This window comes from Rattus norvegicus, chromosome 1 (assembly GCF_021556685.1).
Source record: "Rattus norvegicus strain SHRSP/BbbUtx chromosome 1, alternate assembly SHRSP_T2T, whole genome shotgun sequence".
Taxonomy (NCBI): Eukaryota; Metazoa; Chordata; class Mammalia; order Rodentia; family Muridae; genus Rattus; species Rattus norvegicus.
In genome coordinates this window covers 103,297,883-103,315,291 of record NC_141534.1, presented here as the reverse complement: position 1 = coordinate 103,315,291, position 17,409 = coordinate 103,297,883, and the positions used below count along the sequence as shown (strand labels likewise).

General features: G+C 42.7%; 2 long non-coding RNA genes across 3 annotated transcripts in view; one reads left to right on the top strand and one right to left on the bottom strand.

The window, feature by feature from the left end:
* LOC148007339 (uncharacterized) overlaps window positions 1-8,438 on the bottom strand; it is an 84,462-nt gene extending 76,024 nt beyond the window's left edge. Inside the window, exon 1 of one of the 2 annotated variants that reach the window (XR_015650882.1) lies at window positions 7,946-8,438. This is a non-coding gene — a long non-coding RNA (uncharacterized LOC148007339). The remainder of the gene's footprint in view (window positions 1-7,945) is intronic. The other variant, XR_015650893.1, reaches the window with a different exon arrangement.
* Window positions 2,416-6,369, top strand: LOC102549042 (uncharacterized). The gene is made up of 4 exons (XR_015650868.1): window positions 2,416-2,499; window positions 2,590-2,822; window positions 3,353-3,458; window positions 6,017-6,369. It is a non-coding gene; the product is annotated as an uncharacterized LOC102549042 (long non-coding RNA).
* Window positions 8,439-17,409: the final 8,971 nt, after the last annotated feature.

The following is a 17,409-nucleotide window of genomic DNA, read 5'->3' as shown; positions in this document are numbered from 1 at the left end:
TTTTAAAAAAAGAATGTGTCTATAATGGGCTGGAGAGATGACTCTATGCTTAAGAGCCCTTGCTGTTCCAAGAGAAGACTTTGTTTCAGCCTCTAGCAACCCCATGGTGGCTGACAGCCATCTGTAATTCTAGTTCTAGGAGATCCAATACTCTCTTTCTGACCTTCCTGGAAACTACATGTACATGGTACATGTATACACAAATGGACAAAACAGAACTGGACCCATTGCTGGGAAAAACCACAGGTTGATACTGAAAAAATTCATGCAAGAAGGAAAACAGAAGCCCAGAATAGAGCATCTTTCAAAAGGCTAAGGGAAGGTGATGATGCAGAAGAAACTGGACTCTCCTTTTGGGGGTCTCTGGTCTCACTACTACAAAAATTTAAGAGTAGACTGAAATGTAAGTACAAGAACAGTTTTATTAGAGTTTTAAACACAAAACCCAGGGGCAGGCAAGTTGCAAATCTCATCAGCTCTTGAAAAGAGAATGGAAGAGAGAAAGAAAACTAAGCTGTGCCATTGAGGTTGGGTACATGGCAGGCAAGCTGCTATGTGGCAGGGAGGGAGACTTCAGACAAAGAACAAGGAAACACCAAGTGTTGGGGAAGCTCGAGGTGTTAATGAAAGCATAGTTGAGAAATAAGTAGAAAGAAGAAAAGCAGACTTATGTGTTTTAGCAAGCTGCTGAGCTAGGAACAGGGATTCTAAGAAGAAAAGGTACAGGATTTCAGTAAAGGACTAATTTTCCCACATCACTTTAGCATGGCTTAAGGTAAGTCTACCTCCCTAGAGTTAGTCCCTTACCCATGTGATTGATCTTGGCCAATTGGAAATGTAGGTCTCTATCCAGGTTAGAATTCTATTCACTTGATCAACATTTCTCTACTCTAACAGAAAAGGCAGAAGGATCTGGCAGTATAGGTCTGTGATCCCAGAGTCTTAGAAGGTGAAGCAGGAGGATACCAAGGTAACATGAACAATTTAACTAGACCCCGAACAAACAACTTAAGTGGACCCTGTCTCAAAAGAGGGTGGTGAGTGCGAATGTAGCACAGAGGTGGAATGATTGCTTCATCAGCGAGGGCCTGAAGCTCAGGGGGAGGGTTTGCTTAGCATGTGCTAACTCCCCAGTACTTTAAAACAAAGATGATTTGTAGATAGAATTGTGAAACAGTGAATAGCATTAAATGTGGAAAGAAGCAGTGTCAAAAAATGAAACTTGGTGTGTATTTATATGTTGAGTGTGTGTGTGTGTGTGTGTGTGTGTGTGTCTGCCAGAAAAGTCTTTCATTATTAAAACATCTTAAATGCTACATTCTGCCCACCTCTGAAATGTGTGAGGACCACTTATCTATCTAAGGTATATTTAAATAAACAAATGTTACTTGTTTCTAGCTATATTTTCTGCTTAACTTGGAAAACATATACAGGTGCCAAAATAAAGCTTATTTCTGCAATCAATGAAAGTAGTACCAACACGACTTGATTATCGGTGACTGACAACTACCTTTCATTTCTTAATTATCCTTAACAGGTACAATAGAAGCTTTCATACATATGCTTAGTGTCTGTGCATGTGGGTGCATGTGTAAGAAAAAGAGGATCAGGGAATAAATGGGGGATCATGTTACTTAGCAATCAGTGACTTTCCACGGAGATCCCTACCTAGCCTCCAAGTTAAGGAAAGCCATCAGCCAAAAAATAACTGATGTTTTCAGGAAAATGCATCAATAATTACCATAACACTCACATTTGTGAAGTATTTAGCACTTTTGAGAAGTGCTGGGCAAACTGTGAGGTACTGATCCCCACAACAACCCTGCCAGGGAGATGTCATTATAACATGGCTTATGTCATTGTGTAATATCAGTTCTGCAGAAGCAACCCATGACCAAGGGTCCCACCTCCAAGCAGTGGCGGAGACAAATCTTGTGATGGCACCTGACCTGCTTGCACCTGAAATCAGATCCTAGTTCCATTCAGGGGTTATGGGAAAGAAGAGCAGCCCCACTGCAGGTTCTTTAGGAAATTCCTGTCTCACCCATCCGGGTACTCAGCATTGTGTGTGCAGGAACACCACTTTGTTGGTAGCCGCCCGTACCGCGCCCAAAGATGGCGCCGATTTCCTGTGAATGAGTCAGCAGGGCACAGCTGTTGTCCACCCCAAAGGACGCAGTGCACATGAGCCAAGCAAGTCACAGCCCGCTCTCGGGGCATGCAAATTGGGCATTGGGGCTTGCACCAATCGGGTAGCGACACGAGTCTCCTAAGCATATATAAGCAGTGCCTTTTCCTCCCTCGGGGTCCCCTGTCCCCTGTCCCTGTCCCTGTTCAAGAGAGCTGTACAATAAAGGCTTGTTCGCAGAAGAATCCTGTTGCCGCGCGTCATTCTTGCTGGCGAGACGTTGGGCACGCGACACCACTTGAGTGTTTGTTATTACTAATCCCTTCCTGGTTTTGAGGCTTGGCTCTGGGTCTGGGAATCTACATTTCAATGTGGGTAAAGCTGGTTCTTTGACATTCTGGAGAGGAATACAATGGAATTTCTAGTGTACCAGGTATATACCCGAATTTATTCCTGCATAGGACCTGTCTGTATGCTGACTACGGAATACACTCAAGAGCCACAACAGGAAGCAGACGGCCCAACTGGGAGATTGCTTCAGTCTCATAATTGGGAGTCTCATCAATACAAGTAGGCAGAGTGGCAGAAATGTTGTCTGTGTTGATATTACATCGGTGAAGTAGAACAAGACTAAAGGAAAGGCTGGCTCCAGAATTTACCATGGCTATTGGGTGGACATGCTCACACAGGGAAGGTAAATACCAAGATTAGGTTTTTGGATGATGAGGTAGAATAAAGTGTGTGAATGTGATTGCAGGGATAATCAGATGAAGCCCGCTTGATGTCAGTGGAAACATAAGGGGATGGGGAATTGCTGAAAAGCTGGGTAGCAGTTAGGCTGACAAGAAATAACAAATAGCCCAAAGGGAGAGTGGGTTGAGAGGTGTCCTAGGATGAGATGATATAAAGTGATTGGCAGAGATTTAAGCCCATTTAAGCCCCCCCCCACACTCATACACACACACAACACACACACACACACACACACACACACACACACACACACACAAACACACACACACACGGAAAGCTCTCAAGAATCTGTACTGCCATAAGTAGACATTTTCTGTGTGCTGCTATCAGGTCCATACTATAAATCCCACAAATCACCTCTAAGTACAAAACCTTGAGTTCTTGGGGCAGAGCTCAAGGGTCTTTGTCCCAATGGGAGCGATGGGGACAGTGAGAAGTATATGGACTCTTAGTGTGCTATACTGTTTTCAGAGTCCAGCTGTGCCTTTGGATGGGCCTGGAACTTCATCTGTGGAATGAGGAAATCCATTCCTGTGGTGGACATTTGACTGAAGGACCACATGTGAAGTGGCTCACAGTAAGTGCCCCGTGAGTGTAGGCAACCCTCCCACATGTGCCCCCCAGCAGCTTGTGGGATTTCTTCTTTTCTACCCTTGTACAGATGGTCATATATATGGGAAGAGAGAAGAAAGGGGAAGAGAGTAGCCTAAGGAGTCAAACATGAATCCATTCTCAATCACTTCAGGATCCCATTCTCTACCCTAATTGTGGTTCTCTCAGGGTTTGGGAGCAAATAAGTTCAGCTAAGTCCCTTCCCTTGGTGAGGAGGATGTTTAATCGTGTTATTTTCCTTATTCCTGACTAGTACTGACTCAAGAAGATTCCCACCCAGTTCTCTGCAGAAGCAGGGGCATCCATCTGCTCGCTGCAGCCACCTCCTCTGACTTTCTCTCCTTTACTAGGACCATAGTTTTACAGGGCAGATCATTCTTGAAAGAATAGATTTGCTTAAGTTTCCACCTATATAACCTGGTTCCATATCACTGTATAATTTATTCATGTTATAGTAATAGTTTTGTATCACATTTTGGTACATGTTTTTTTGTTAAGTCCTTCCTCAACTCAGGAAATGATCATATTTCATTAAATAAGATGGATGAGGGTAAGGCTAGCCGAGGCTGACATATATTCTTGTCACTACCTAGGACATCCCTATTAAATGATAGAATTAGTATAAAGTACAGAACACATGTTGTCATTTCAACCAAAGCATTTCATGATATTTCTATCTTGGAGGCTATGAGAGAGAGAGAGAGAGAGAGAGAGAGAGAGAGAGAGAGAGAGAGAGAGAGAGAGGGAGAGAGAGAGGCAGAGAGAGACAGAGAGAGAAGCAGAGACAGAGAGAGACAGACAGAGACAGAGAGACAAAGAGAGACAGACAGAGACAGAGAGAGACAGGGAGAGACAAAGACACAGAGAGAAAATGAAGAGTGATTGTAGCTTTAAGTCACTGAGACATTTTGCCCCCAGCCCAGGAGAAGGAGACTTGCTTTCAATGACTGATCTTTCCCTAGTCTTGAGTTCGGCACAACCTTTTATTACATGAAGACAGTATTTTTGATATTGCTTGTTTTTCTGAAAGTATGGAGATTAATCCTGAGCTCTCACATATTATGCAAGTGTTCTACCTAGTTCTAATCTAGCCAGATCTAGAACAAAATTTTCTTCTTAAAGATTGGTTTTATTTTTTATGTACAAGCATTTGCTGGTGTGTATGTATGTGTACAGAGTACAAAAAAAAAAAAGAGGGCATGAAACCCCGTCCAATGGGGTTACAGAGAGCTGGGAGCTTCCACATGAATGCTGGGACCCCGTCCTCTGAAAGACCGAGCAGCATTCTTAGCTGCGGGGACATCCCTAATCCCTTAGAAGAAAACTTCTAAGATGTTGTGTTTTATTCTGTCCTGAAAAATAAGGCACTTTTGGTGTCGAGCAGAAGAGCAGTGGAGGTTAAGAAGGTGGGTGTGTCTTCTACAGCTCAGACTGAAAGGAGTGCTTGCTATATGTGCTGACTGTAGAGATGACCCCACAAGGCATTTCCATTTTCTTATCTAATAACCAAGGACACCGGGCCTTGGTATAGAACTTAGAAGGCAGATGCAGGTAAGAACTTCACAGCAGAGATGTTGGCTTCATAGGGCCTGCTCTCTTCCCCCTTGGGCATTTCTAGTCTTTGATCCACAGAATGTCAGTTATTTAGGTAGGCAATCCTATGGCCTTAGCCAAGAAAGGGCCTTTTCTAGTTCCCAGGGCAAGCTGCTAAGAGATGAGACGGAAAGCACCTTCCCTAGTTTCTCCTCAACCAAATTCAGATTCATTTCCAATTTGACATTTTTGACTAGAAGTTTCAACTAAAAATAGTGACCCAGTTACATGCAGTGGTGGGAGACTCAACCACGGCTATGGTGAGAACTGTTATCTTGGCCTCACTCTGTGGGCATCATTAGCATGCACGTCATTCCCTCACTGCCTCGGCTATGTCAGGATGATTGAAAACAAAAGGAGATAGTGCTGAGCTCTGGCAGGCCTTATCTAAGTGTTCAAACCCAATTCCTCCAGCCCAGCCCTTAATTGCAAGATTATCAGGAGCCGGAAGATGAGAGCAATAGGAGGGGGTGGTTGCTGCCTGAGCCATATGAGTTTAAGGGTCCTCTGGTGTGGGGTCTGGGTGAGATGGTCATACAGAGACTGGGAAAGCACTACAGGGATGAAATTTGGAGTGTGCAGATTTACTGGAGACGGTGCATCTAGCCTGCTTCTTAAAAGTTGGTGAGACATAAAATGAGTTCTTTCAGGGAGCTTAAAGATTCCCAATACAAAGTTCAGAAGGGCTTTGGGGAAATATTTGTGTCAGCAGTGTGTAAGGCCAGAGACAAGGCTCCCTGCTAATGCTTGTAGCATCCTGAGTTATTGTCGGGACTTTAAAGCCAGGATTCTTTTATTAATCTAGTTGGGCTGGTCAATCTTTTGGCCAATGGACTATCCCTAAGAAGTCAGGATTACGTTAAGCCAAGCTAAAGAGTTAGGTGGAATAATTATACCTTTAATGAGATAATCTATTTTTTTTATTTCCAGAATCCTGCTCACTCGTGCAGTCCTTATAAGTAGCCCTGAGTTTCAGCTCTATCTGTCTTTTCTTCCCTTTTTCCTCCCTCCCTCCCTTTCCCTCCTCTCTCCATCTTTCTTTCAAATGTTGGCCAGCACCTTTTCTGGCATTTTGAGCTTTCTCACTCTTTCTCTAAAGGTCTATCCCACTCCCTTCACATGCTTGATATCTGACAAGTGGCTAACCTCCAGGACAGCTTAACATACTGCATGATTTTCCCCCTTCTCTTCCCCATTCTCCTTCTCTGGGTACCAACTGAGATTTACAGTTTGGCTTCCCCAGGGTTTGTATTTTAAAGTCTAATAAAATTGTTTTCCTTGAATAAACTTTGCCTTTGCTTGACTTCCAAACTTCTTCTGACTTTTAAGTCTGCAGAGGCAATGAGTTCATTCCTGTACTCCTATGCAGTGTCAACTCTAGAAACACGTGGGTTTACAGCTGGGAAAAAAGAGGCTATCATTGGCCTTCAGCATGGCTCACGACTATTTTAACATTCCTACCGGCAACAGCTCTATCTGAAAGAAGAGTTATCTCTGAGTCAGCAACCTCACAGCAAATTGTGCTAGCTTGCACTCTTGAACCTGAGTTTGTCACCTCAGACCACTTGGCCATCCTAACAGCCAGATGTGTTCTTGACATTCAGCTGGTGGGGCTCCAGCCAGACTTGCAGGTGAAGGACTCCATTCCTTTTCCACATCCCCTCAAATCTCCCTGTCTATGCATCCTGTCTCAGATGCATTACGATGACTGTGATCTAAATAATGGCTTGATCCACTGGTGGAGATGTAACCGCCTGGCATTATTGGGAGGTACAGGTGGGATCCAGATACTGAATAGAGGAAGTTGACTATTAGTGCTATGCCTTGATCCCGCCCCACCCTTCTCTCTCTCCTTCCTGGCTGCTATGACTCAAGCACACCCTTCTATCATATTTCTGCCTTGACACAGGCCTTAAAGCTGTACAGTTAGCTGGCCACACACTGAAACTTTTGAAACTATAATCCCACATACCATTTTGTCTTCTAAGTTCCTTCTCTCATATACCTATTTACTGCAGTGGAAAAGTTTGACTAATGCATCAGCTGTGTTAGCCAGCCTTCCCTGAGCTCTTTCCAGCTATGTCTTACAGCTACTCTGCAAGTGTTTCTAGAGGCCATGGCTCTACAGGACTGAGGAGAAGGACTTCTCTGTAGGATGTAACACAGAGTTGAATGTCTAAACCACAGATTTAAACCACTATTTCTTTTCTATCTTATAAAAGAAGCATCTGTTCACTTTCTTTTTCACTACTGTGGTGTGCCCTCCAGAGAGCTGCACCTTAATTAAAGCTTGGTTCTATGTGAAAGGAAGGTGGGCAAAAAACAGATCTCTTTCAGTGATGTGGGTTCCCTTTCTCCTGTCTCTGGGGAGGGCAAGTCATTTGTTTTGCCAGCATTGTTCTTATTTACCCAATATTTGTCAATATGGAAAAGTGCAGATCTGATACTTATATTCCTGGGGTTGGTTGTCTAGGGGAAAAAAAAGAAAATCTTTCCTCTTCTTGCACCAGTTGAGCAGAAAGGAGAATGCCTTTCTGCAGGGGAAAAAAGAACTAACTTGTCTGGCAGTCCTAGTGCTCATTTGCATATCTCAGCTTTTAGCTTTCCTCTTGCTTCCTCTAGCTGAACATGAGTAAGAACTGATTGAGTGTTCCCAGAATTGGCTTCTATGAAACCCAAACCAAGCTGACTGGCAAACCAGTCATGTAGAAATGCTTCTTCCCTGGAAGGATGCTTTCAGTTCTAGGACCTAACTATAAGCTAGGAAGGCAGGATGAAGGAGGAGGGATGGGACCCAGGATTAGATTTAACCAGTAGCTGAACAGTTTTCTTTTTCCCTCCAAGGCTTGTCTTTCTTACCTGTAAATTGGGAGAACCTTATTTCTTTGGCAGCCACATTTTGTCCTTTCTGCAGCTGGCTCAAGTATCACCCACAAGTCAGCTTTAACTGATGTTTGTAAGCTGTTCCTATGAACAGAAGTAGGTTTGGCAGGAGGGCTAGCCAAGTCTAGAGTTTATCCCAGCTTCTTAATTATTGATGCTGTTCTGCTCCAAGGCTGTTGTCCAAATGGCCCAGGAGATGCTCACAGACTTTCCCATGATCATGATATTAGCATAGATAGTCCTCCATGACACTTCCCACAGTAGTGTTAGGTTCCCATAGTGCTCAAAGCACTACCTGCTCTCTACCTGCCCTTTATGCTATGGATATGGAAAAAAGAACAAGTACTGAAGGTCTGAGCCCTGGTCCTTTCTGTAGATCATATATCCAAGTCTTTGATGGCCTCTTTGGATCACCATGTATGCCATGCATCAAGGAGAGCTAGAGCACTCACAGAATATATTCGTGAGTAAAATGACATTGCCCTCAGTGAAGTAACAGAGGGACGGAGTTCTACACTGCCACCTTCAGCAGTCTGAGGAATTCTCAGAGTTTTAGGGTTCTAGTCTCACGCTAAGTCAGAATTTGTGGCTTTGATACTGACAACAATTTGAGATTGTGAAGCAGAATTAGAGATCTGATTAAAAAGTTTCAGTATGGACTTAAGTGTGAAGGTTAGAGAAAAGGCGAGACACATGGAGAACATGGTGTGGGCTGCTTGAGAGAGTCACAGCTCGGTGTTTTTATTTTAATATAATAGTCATATATAGGATTTTGGTGGAGTTTGAAGTTAATGTTTTAAATGGTAGTTAATGAGCTACCTCTGAGTGAGCCCTGAGGAGCACGTGACAGGATTAGAACTGATAGAGCAGAAGTCTAATCTTAAGGGATACAGAGATGTGAGGATGTTCTCTCTGCAAACAAAACTCATGGTTTTATTTAAGATTCTCAGGTATACCTGGGGAAGAAATGAAGCCCTACTCAAGGTCATAGACATTCAGACCTTAAGTTTGGGTTATTGCTACATTAACATAAAATATCTGTATAGGAAAGGAGTAACAACTCAGTGTCAGCAATCTTTCCCTCTGGTTCTGCTGTAATTCTTACTTCTCAGTTGTAGAGAGACTTTGATCAGACTCCCAGAAAGGGGGCTCCTTTTCCTCTTAATGCATTCATAATGTCTCTGTCCTCAATATGATGTTGGTAAATTTGTCTTAGAAATATGTAAGGTAGGGGCTTAAAAGATGGCTCAGTGTTTAAGAGTACAATCTGTTCTTACAGAGGACGAGAGCTTGGTTCCCATATCAACTACCTGTAACTCCAGGTCTAGAGAATCCGGTGCCCTCTTCTGGTATTCTTGGGTACTGGCACTCCTGAACACATACCTCACACATCAATATACATACGCACATAAAGAAAAAATTATAAAAACCTTTAAAAAGTATAATACAGCATATGAGAAAAGAATAGCAAAGGGCGTTAATTGTAATTATTGAAAATGAGTGATTATGTTATTGTCTTTAATCTTTAGACATTCAAAATTCAAATTTTCCCTAATAAGAAACATAAATTAAAAATTAATAATTGAAAAGGAATTCTATGATTCTATGTTCACCCCCCCCACTAGCATTAATAAACCAGTCATCTTGAGAAGAGAGGTGGTTAGAATAGCAATTTTTCCAGGCTTTCTTAATTCTGTTTACTCATTAAGTAATTGTTGATTTATACTAGGATACACTAAAGCAGATGTCCTACGCTAGGAGAAGCATTTTCTAGAAGGAACATTAGAACTTGATATCCTATTCATTCTGCTTAGCAGAATGCTTGGTAAGGCAGCCTGTGTTAGGAGAGTGGTAGTTACGGTAAAGGTAGTTACGGTAATACTGAGAATGGCCCACATAGTCTAAACACCTGCTTGAGTTTTCGTCTGTCCTCATGTCAGCTACCCCATGGCCATTGGTTGAAGGGAACCAATCCATGCCCCTTCACAGTATTTGAAAATCAATTTCTCTAGTTCATATCACCTGATGATCTGTCCCAAGTTTCCCAAGTATCTCCAATGGGAGCTGAAAAGTTCAGCTTTGCAGACACTACTCTGATGTGTCCAAGTTAAGCCATTGATAGAAGCATCTGCAAGCACCATGTTCCTGTCCCTGCAAATCATGGCCCTTGGGACTAGAGATGTGTCTGGAGCGGAGTCCACACACACCAGGACCTCCAAGATACTGCCTTTGGAATTTCCTCCTCCTAACTTGGAATGCAGTATATAGTCCTAGTCATGACTTACAAGCTCCCACCATGATCTGACTTCTCAATACTTCTGGATCTTCTGTGTGCACCTTCCTGGAGGCTGGTGTTCAGAGAACTGTCTTATGAGCATCACTGACAAATTGGTCTTGGATGTGTGCAACACTGTCTTGGCTCTGTGTGCCAGCTCTGAATGCCTCCAGGGAGATGGGTCAGCTCTGACTTTATAGGATATTACATCTAAACTGACATATATTAGGAAATAACCATAAAAATCTCTTCACTGTCAACATCCCTGGCCACTCCCCAATCACTTACTATGCCAAGGGCTATTATTTTTCATTTTATATTCCCAAAGCACACACAGGAAATGTCACTAAGATTCTCCTTTGTCTGGTTACCAGTACCCCACTCAAGAAGTGAAGTCAGCCAGATGCTGTATGAAGGAATGAGGCCTAATGACTTCAAGTTCTATTTCTGACATACAGGGACTGTGAAATGTTGACCACTCATTGTCCCCAAGAGAGAAGCTACTCTCCACACATCCATCAGGATTGTTTTGAAGGCCATTGGCATAATCTGTGAATGGTAAGGGGCTGAAGGCCATGTTGTATTTCAGGTTAAACATCAGAAATGCTCTTTGTATAAATACAAGATAAACACCTGCATCTTGTCCTTGGGGACAGATAGTGCAGAGGGAGGAATCAAGACATAAACATGTGACAGTTTCTATTAATTGTAAGGGATTTATATTTCAAGGTAGAATAAGCCATCGACCCAAGAGTAATGGACCTCACGAGCCAAGGCTTAAATTACATGGAAGGAAGGGGTATAATTACTGTGACCTCACAATTTATCATTCAAACTGAGACACTGTTGGGAGTGGAAAAGAGCACTCACAGTAATCAATACGAAGGCAATGGATGAAAACAGGAATTGACCTGGGAATCTTGGGGACAGGAATCTGATACTTCATTTATGGTGTACACATGTGCCTGTTTAACACGTCTGCCACACCCAAACACATGACTTTGTTGTACCATCTAGGTCTTTGGAGCAGAATTTCCAAAGAGAATCTGCACATAAATCAGACAGGCATCCTGGGAATTGTTTTCACTTTACTTGGGATGCGGTCTAAAATTCTTAATTGTGACCAATGACATCCCATTAGTCTCTGACTTCTGACCACTTCTCTGCCTCAAAAGCTCTCTATTTCCCTTTAGACTCTAGTCAGAGTAAAATCCCACCTTGAGACTCTCGACTTTCCTTTTCTTCCTGCTTAGGAAGCGTCTGCTGAAGCCTTTACGAGGCCAACCTCTGTGCTCCTTAACTTGTTTTAGTTTCCAGGTCTGTCTTAATTTGCTTTGTTTTGCTGTGGCAAAATACTGGGAGCAATTTGGGGGAGAAAGGGGCTTATTTAGCTTACACTTGTCTATCAATGTGCATCATTGAAGGAAGTCAGAGCAGAAACTCAAGGCAGGAACATAAAGGCAGGAGCTGAAGCATGAACCATGGAGGAGCAGTGCTTACTGTCTACTACTGGCTTGGTCATCTCACTCACTCGTTCTTTCTTCTGTCTCTATCTCTCTGTCTCTGTCTCTCTCTCTGTCTCTCTGTCTCTGTCTCTCTGTATCTCTCTTTTTGTCTCTCTCTGTTTTATTTATTTATTTATTATTTTGGTTATTTGTTTGTTTTTATTTTGTTGGTGTTGTTTGGTTGTTTGGTTTTGAACAGGGTCTTTCTATGTAGTCCTGAATATTCTGGAACTCACCATGTAGATCAGGCTAGCCTCAAACTCAGAGATTCTCCCTTATTCTGCATTATAAGTGTTGGGAATAAAGGGATGTGTTACCATGCTTGGCCTCTTTCTTTTTCTATCATATATTTATTGATTATTTGGGAATTTTACATAATCATCCCAATCACCCTCACTTTTCAGTCCTCTCAGATTCCCCTCTCTCACTCTTGTGGCCTCTCCCCACCTTCAAAAATGGGGGAAAAAATCCAAGCCCATTTCTGTTGCTCATATAGTCACTGGAGAATGATCAAACTCCCAGTGGCCAGCCCCTTAAAGGAATGTGAATCCTTTCTAATCTCTATCCCTACCTGTAGCCATCTGTTGTGAAGAGCTATACTTCAGTATCCTTATCACTATCTTTAAGAGTTCTCTTCAATGACTTCCTGTCTAGGTTGTTATACTTTTCAGGGGTTGTAGGGATAGAGGTTGTCACAGAAGCCTTTTGTGACTCTTTTTCTCAACTGTGCATCTGTAGTCATTGAAACTAATGAAGACATTGCTTCCTTGTATGCAGTCAGCAGGGGCACAGATAATGCACTTCCACGCACAGACCATGAACATCTAACTGTCCTCTGGTGTCAGCAGATGCCATGGATTTCATCATGGTCTTCAGTGGCAATGTGGGCCACAGACACCAACATGCTTCCAGGAAACAGCAGAGACCATGGGTATTCACATAGTTTTCAACGGTAACATGGACCATGAACATCATCATGGCCTCAGGTGGTTGCAGGACTACTCATATCTGCATGGCCTCCAGTGGAATGATGGTCCACAAGCATCAACTTGGTCTCAGGTGGTGGCACAGACCATGAACATCCACATGATCATCAACATAGACACCAACATGGATTCAGGTGGCAGTACATGGATTCATGGGCACCCTCATGGTCTTTGGTGGTAACCTGGGCCACAGACAATAACATGACCCGGAGGAGCTGTAGAACCAAAGACCCAGCTGTCAACATGGCCCAAGATGGCAGCATAGGCTATGTACATTGCAAAGTCCATGTATCATTTCTTCCCACCCCTCCACCTGTTAGTGACGGTGGCATTTGAAACTGTAATATATCATTCAGTACTTTTATTGTCCACATAGCTCTACATGCAAATACCCATTGCCACCAGTCATTGATCGGGCTCAAGGCCTATGCTCTCTGAACCTTGATAAATACTAAACCATCTCTAAGACTTTTCTGATTACAGCCATCCTTCAGTTTTTCATCTTCATGCTCCCAGATTGGGTTGTGAAGCAAGGCTCCTCTTGGTCTAGAAGCTCATTGATAGAGTAGGTGTTGGGGTTAACTGATTTAAAGCACTGGATCTGGGCCCAGATGGCAGATAAGTTGGTCAGATTGGGCTCTTCTGGGGGGTGTGCGTCTCTTTCTTTGTAAAGATTTGATTAATTGGAATGACACTCATGTCTCTGAGTGAATATCTGTATGTTTGTGCAATGCCCACAGATATTTAAAAAAAGGTTTCAATGTCCTGAAACTAGAATCCAAGGTAATTGTAAGCCAACTGACATGAGAACTTAATTCAAGTCCTTTGGAAGAGTTCTGCATTCTTTTAACTGCTAAGCCATCTCTCTAGCCATAACGGTTTGCTTTCTTACATAACTCAGGACTACCTTTATGTACCATTCACAGTGGGCTGGGCCCTGTTATATTAATCATTAATCAAGAAAATTTCCCCAAAGACGTGCCCACAGGCCAATCTGATGGAGGTAGTTTTTCAATTGATCCTTCCTCTTCCCAGATGACTCTCGTTTAAGTCAAGTTGACAATACCCAGCACAAACTCATTCATTCATCTTGACCACCCTCTTGTTCATTTGTATTTCTGCCCTTAGAACACCAGATAATATACTTTTTTTTTAGTTTCTCCTCAAGATGGTTTGGATATACTTTTTTGAATGGGGATGCACACGGGTCAGAACCTTGCCTGATGTGGCTTCCTTGCATCTCCACATCTGAAGCAAGGCAAGTAATGTAGTGAATAAAGGCTCTTAGACCAGAAGATGGGTGTTGTTTCACCACTCAGAGGGATGCGCCAGAACTGAGGCTGGGCCATGCAGGTAGAAAGGAGTCCTGGGAAAGGTATATCATTAGGAGCCTGGTGTTCTGGGGTCCCTGCAGTACCACTATCTGTTCTGTAGCTCCTACCAATATTTTCCCACTCTGTCTCCCTGTATTTTAAGAAGAACAGGAAGAAGTTATCCTGGAGCAGGGGTCTGTAAGCCTTTCCTGCCGAGGGCCAGATTCTGAATGTCTTAGCTTTTGTGAGCCATATATTCTCTATGACAACAACTGAGCTTGGGTGTCTTAGTGCAAAAACAGCTTCAGGCAGCCCGTAAACTAATGGACATGGCTGTGTTCCAATCAAAGTTTATTTACGCCAAGAGGCAGCAGGTCACATTTGGCCTGTGGGTCTTGTTGCCAAACTTGGCTGTAGAATAGCAAGTCCCAAAGTGTTTCCTTTGAAAAGAGTTCAAGTCAAATTCAGAAACACTGGGTTCAATAGATGACTTTATTCCAAGACTTCTGAGAATCCTGACTTTGTTAATGAACTATGACTTTTCAGGAAAGAATGAACACCAGGGGCACTTCTGATCACAAACATTTTGTTTGAGATTATATTGTGCTAAAATAATGCTTTGAAAAGGAAGACCAAGTTCTCCAGAGGAATAAAACTAGTAGAGGATAAGAGAGTCTGGGGTATAAGAGTTAGTAGAAGGGATTTGTCACAAGACAATGCAAGCTGAAGTCCTTTACCCTATAAGCAGATGGCTTAGGAAAGCCATGGGTGAAGTTCTAATTCAAAACCTAGGATACAAAGGCTTGCCTGGAAAAAGACACAATATAGCTGAAAACCAAAAGGCTAGGATTTTCCTTTGTCCAAAAGGAGGGGTGGAAGAAATGATGGCTTAAATCAGTATCGAAGCAAATTTACCCTTTCCCATTTTTTTTCTCCTTTGGACACTAAGTTGATAGAATGATGTCCAGCACATGGATAGTGACAATCTGTCCCCTTTAGTTGAAATGCTAACTGCTCATGGAAACCACTTTAAGGAATGATCAGAAATGACTTTCCCAGTAACCATGGGTATTGGCTCCATTGGAGACATCCTTAGCAGAGTCAAGCTGGCAAACAAAATGAACCACTAAAGCCCAGCCCTCTGCAGCTTAGCACACACAGAGTCCTCTTCCTCTGTTGCATGTTATAGTTAAAAAACAATCCCCACGAATGCCAGCTATGCTCCAGTACATGCTCTCCCGTCCCATTGGGAGCAGCATGGCATAGCCTTCACTGTTTCAGTTTGCCTGCCTCCAAACCCCTCATATCTTCCCAGCCAGCTGCCCCCTGTGGATAGCTGTCACAAATCCCCATAACCCAGTAAAATCAAAACTCCAGAGGCTTATACTTTATCAGTCAAATTTATATCAGTAAGTTCTCAACCACCACAATGTTTACTCAAAGAACTCAAAACTCATTTGATATAAACACAAGCTGCACTGCTAGATGGGGCAAATGACCCTATACCATTCTATTGTTCCTTTACAGCATTCATAGCTACCTGTGGCTATTTCAAGCCACGTGCAGCCAGTTTGTCTTCTTCCTCCATCTTCTCCCGTTCCTGTCTCTTCTCTGTCTCTCTGTCTCTGTCTCTCTCTGTCTCTGTCTCTAAAACCCTCAGCCCCCTTTCCTTTCCCACTGCCTAATCACAGGCTCTCACCCTCACTTGAGTATAGACAGCAATCTACACTCTTCTTTCTTTTTAAAGGATTAATGTATTTTTTATCTTATGTGTATGGGTGTTTTGCCCCCACATATGTTTGTGTATTGTTTTGTGCAGTGCATCTGGAGACCAGAAGAGGCTGTCGTATTCCCCTGGACCTAGAGTTAAGGAAAGGTATCAGCCTCCATGTGCATGCTGGGACCTGAGCCCGGGTCCTCTGAAGGAGCAGTCAGTGGTATAGGCTTCTTTTTAAACTAGCCAGATAATGAACCTTTAACCACAAGTATTGAAGTCACTAATTCAACCTAGAATGATACATTGTGCCTGCACATGAAATACCAATTCTTCCTCTAGAATAGCCTGGATTTTCAATGCCACAATATAAGGTCTGCGGTATTTGCATACTGATAGAAAGTCAATGTATACACACACAAACATGCCCATGTAAGAAAGAACACTCATTCTTCCTGTAGTTCCTCTAACTGATCATGTGATCAGAGCTTGTACTTACGGCTAATTTCTTCTATCAGCCATTCTATGTTCCTGAAACCTTCAGCAAAAACCTTGGCAAGTAGCTTTTTGTTTTATTCCCAAAGGCTCTGGGCCCTGCTTGGATTACTCTTTTCCTTTTATCTCATTCATGGAATACAATAATTACTAACAAAAACCTTAGGAAGCTGCCATTATTTCGGGTATACTTTTCATTGTCAAGGAGTAGTCCAATTTCTCCCCAGCAAACTGGGTCCATCATCCCAACACATAAGTTTCTGCTTTCCTTCCGATTCTGACGTCAAGCAATCCCAGAGTGGCCAGGTGGCAATCATACATTTTAGTTTAGTGAAATCATGATGGTTTATGATAGAAGCATTTCTTCCTGCAGGGTTCAGCCTTTTAGGCTCACAGATATCTTATTCTGCATATTGTATTGTGCGTTGTATAGAATCATTTTAGATCAACTCTAAGTCTTCTCTTACTCTGTTCACTGGCAGTAAGGAAATTCCCATGAGGCCATAGGTACAGACTGGGAAAGACAATTCAGCAAAAATGGAAATTTAAGGCCATAAGCCATCTTTCTCTGTGATGTATTAGGCCTTCAGGACCACTTGGGACCAATCATACATATACCACTTTAATTTGAAGCTTAAACATTACTGCACATGCCCAACTGTATGGCTTAGTGGGCTAATAAAAGTTGTGAAGCTTTGCTGAAGTAACAGGTAGTGAGCCAGGTTTTCCATCTATTTTTATCAGGCTGAAGGCTTCTCAGGAAGGGAGCAGTTATCTATGAATGATAGCAAAGAATTGTCTATAGTCTAAAGACATGAACTTCAATCAACACAGGAAGGCTTACCAATCTCTTCCATAGTTTACATGTGTCACCATGTGAATATATGGATTACATTATTGAACAATATGCTAAATTGACTGGGCTTGTCACTAGCCTTTGTTCTCAGTCCAACTGGCATGTAGCAGCTTAGTGACACATGCCTATAATTCCAGCCACTAGGGGCTGGGACTGAAGAATAAAAATTTCATGACCTGCCTGGATGGCAGAGTGAGTCCAAGGCTGCTCTGGACAATTTAGCAAGACTGCATTTTAGGAAAGACCTAGGAATATAGTTCCTTGGTAGAGTGCTGACATATATGCAAGGCCTTGAT